Raw genomic sequence first — 2,804 nt, forward strand, 5'->3', positions numbered from 1 at the left:
TTAATTAACTTATTTAAAACTGATTTATTTTAGTAACTCTACAAATAAACAGGTTAATATTTTTGGTAAAAAATAAAATCCAAATATTCAGATCCTTTTAAGTAGTACTGTTAACTATTACGTAATTTTATTTTTTTATCCTTTAAAAATTTGAGCAAAGCAATAAAACTGTGAGCTAAGTAGAACTGCATGGAATTTCCATACGTTTGCCTATAAGACATACGCACCTGGAAAACCTTTATAAAAATTTGGTCAAATACTACTACTTCGAATAACTTTTTAAAGCAGCGAGACAACATTGTTCCCAATAAAAACGTACGAAGAAAAAAGCAGTTATTTAAACGATGGTAAATAAAACTGATCCTCTTAAAGCATCGTTTTTACACTAAAAATAAATAAGCAAAAAAAATCTAAAACTTTCGGATTTTATATGATGCCTAAAAAGGCTTTTTTTTTTTTTTTATTTACACACACATACACGTTTCGAGAACATTTGGACTAATAACGCCCTTTTGGGCTGAAAAACAACATGTCTTAGAATTTTCCACAGACAGTCTCGCGCCCTGAAGATAAATTTTTTTTTATTCCCTAGAGTGTGTTGCCACTCCTCTCTTTGAAATCATTGAGTTTTTTAATTAAATATTGGTTAATGTTTAACGAAATATGCAATAGATTATAAAAAAAATTCGAAACTTAAAATATGGGCTTCCAGGTGCTCATACTCGGATGAAGGACTACGTTATTCAAAATTTGACTGCTCTAGGTACTGTTCTTTTTTTCACAGTACGAGAAACATACATAAATTCTTCAAAGTCTCTAAATATAATACAGGACGGTAACGTTTGGTGGCAACAATTCGAAAAGTGATTAAACGCTTTTAGTGATTCGACGTAAAGTGATGTGCCGAGAGTTGTAGTCTAATAAATACCCTTTTGGGCTAATAAATGTTAGATATTATATACTGACTACCATGACAATACTAATTACCAAGATGTATTGCAAAAGTACGAGTAAACCTATCACTCCGTCTTTCTCGGCGTTTGTAAGCTTTGTTTCTATGCTTAGTCAATTTATTTTAACCTCTATTTCTCTTTAACTGATATCATATATTAATCTTGCAAAAACACATTTCCTGAAACTGAGAAGAATTTGTAGTTTTATGGTCTATTAAAAATATATTGAAAAACCCATTTTGACCCACACTTTCAAGTCTCGCTATTCTATTTTCTGATAGTTTGGAAAGCGTATTTTCTGAACGGTTTCACGAGACATCAGAGATAGTATTCTTCTCTGGCTGCATTTTAGAATTCAGTTTCATGTGTTTTGTTGCCACTTTAGAAGCAAAAAATTCTTGCTTCAAGCATGAACATAAAAGAAGGTAAATCTCACAAAATGTATTTCGAAAACATGAATTCCAGATGTGTTGCTTCAAAAGCTTTCCTTCCTATTTCAAAAATCACTAAACAGCTTAAAGCAGGCCAAAACAAAATGTTTCTTTCCCTTCTTAAAGAATAACCCAAAAAGAAGAAACAGTTCTCAGAGAAAAAGAAGGTATCTTGCATACATCCATACCTTATTCTCTTCTTTCCCTTCAAATTTTCTTATTCCCGTTCATCTGTCGGATTTGATACGAACAACTATGAAATATGTTTATCGTTGTTTAACGGTAACTGTCTTTTAAAATCTCGCTCGATCAATATTTGCAAATGTGTTCTGACATTTGCTTTGAATTTGTATTTGTATCAAAGTATCGTATTCTCCTACTGTCAATCTTATCAGTGATAAACGAGTAGAATGTAAGTAACATCTTTGTCATGGATAAAGAAATTAGAGGTTTGAAATCAAGAGAATGTTGTTTTCGGTTATTTTGCATTGTAACTTGGACTGTGCCCACTTCAGATATTTTTTACTTAAGGTTCAGAAATTAAAGCTTTTGCGCAAAATATAAAGAATATACCATTTTAAAAAGGGGACTTTGAATAATGTAGTCACTAAGAAACATAATTAATCTCTGGCGTCTTCTATTCGATGTTTAAATGTCGGTTAAAACTTGGGCTCGTTTGATCTCTTCAGGCTTCCTGGATTGCAATTCTGATTTAAAGTCAAACAATAGCAATAAAGATCCAGGAACAAAGCCAATAAATTTATGTATTTTTCAGGTATTGATGCATTTTGCTATCACTATATAGAGACAATAGGTTATATTGAAGCAGGAGACGTAAAAAATGAGCATTGCCCTCGCCGGGACTCGAACCATGGACCTCTTGAACTCACGTCGAGCGTGCTGACCACTACACCACGAAGGCATATACTAAACAGGCGTGCGAAATACCTTATAACGTGACGAATTCCAAATCTTGATCATAATTGTCATCTCTACTAAACTACATTGAATCTACAGCATGAATAATGTCAAATGTAAAGATTTTCCTAATTTCTGAAGATGTGAGATTGAAGATGTGAAATCATATATTGGAAGGACAATAACAGGGAGCAGATTTTCCAAAGAACTGGCGTTTCTTGCTGTTGTAATAAACTGTTCAGGCTGGTAGTGTATTTGAATTTGGAAAAGCACACGAGGTCTACTAACCTAAGGATGAAATCCCTTCGTGAAAGAGATTCTAAGAAAAAATGTTTCAGAAACTTGGGTAAAATCATAAAATCCAACTATACAGTCAAACCATTCGACTGGATTACGCCGCGATATACTACCAGTATTTTATAGTCCCATTAACCTCACAGTCCCAGGGCCAGGCGAAATTACATATGGTAACTCCCCAAGTACCCTTGGTAAATCTAGTTAC

General features: G+C 33.1%; 1 non-coding gene across 1 annotated transcript; it reads right to left on the minus strand.

Annotated features, from left to right (window-relative positions):
• Positions 1–2,233: 2,233 nt before the first annotated feature.
• On the minus strand, positions 2,234–2,306 carry TRNAS-UGA (transfer RNA serine (anticodon UGA)). Its single transcript has one exon. It is a non-coding gene; the product is annotated as a tRNA-Ser (tRNA).
• Between the last annotated feature and the right edge of the window lie 498 nt (positions 2,307–2,804).

Source organism: Stegodyphus dumicola, chromosome 7 (genome assembly GCF_044657685.1).
Source record: "Stegodyphus dumicola isolate Sdum_Otavi_A_Nest chromosome 7, ASM4465768v1".
Lineage (NCBI taxonomy): Eukaryota > Metazoa > Arthropoda > Arachnida > Araneae > Eresidae > Stegodyphus > Stegodyphus dumicola.